Below are 518 nucleotides of genomic sequence, written 5' to 3' on the forward strand. Positions count from 1 at the left end.
TGTGTGTGTGTGTGTGTGTGTGCGGCTGCAGCAGCAGCATTACGCCTGTAATAACATAATCCCTCAGATTTGGTCCGACAGTATGCTGCCGATTCTAACTGACAGTAGGGAATTATCGTCACTTTGCAGACGGACAGACGCGTTATTAGCGCTGCTGCTGCTGCTGCGAGGCCCAACATGTGGCCCGTGGACCCCGGGAGGGACGCCAATGTGGAAGTTAGAACCAACACTTTGTGACATTTCTGAACATCTGCTGAAGAAAAACGTCCGTTATGACGAGTTAATGAAGCACAATCAGCCAAACGTGGAGAGAAACAGCTTTTTATTCTCATTCTGATCATTGTGGTGGTGTTTTATTGGGTTAAACGTGTTTGGGACGCTTCAAACCCTGTTTAAAAGTTTAAAGACACTAAAGGCGACGGGGACGGACACGAAACAACCAGAAAGAGACACAAGGAGACACGAAAAAGCACAAATTGACCAAAAAGTCATAAAGAAAGACCACAAAACGATGACGA

This window comes from Stegastes partitus, unplaced genomic scaffold, assembly GCF_000690725.1.
Source record: "Stegastes partitus isolate 25-593 unplaced genomic scaffold, Stegastes_partitus-1.0.2 Scaffold1702, whole genome shotgun sequence".
NCBI classification, from domain to species: Eukaryota; Metazoa; Chordata; class Actinopteri; family Pomacentridae; genus Stegastes; species Stegastes partitus.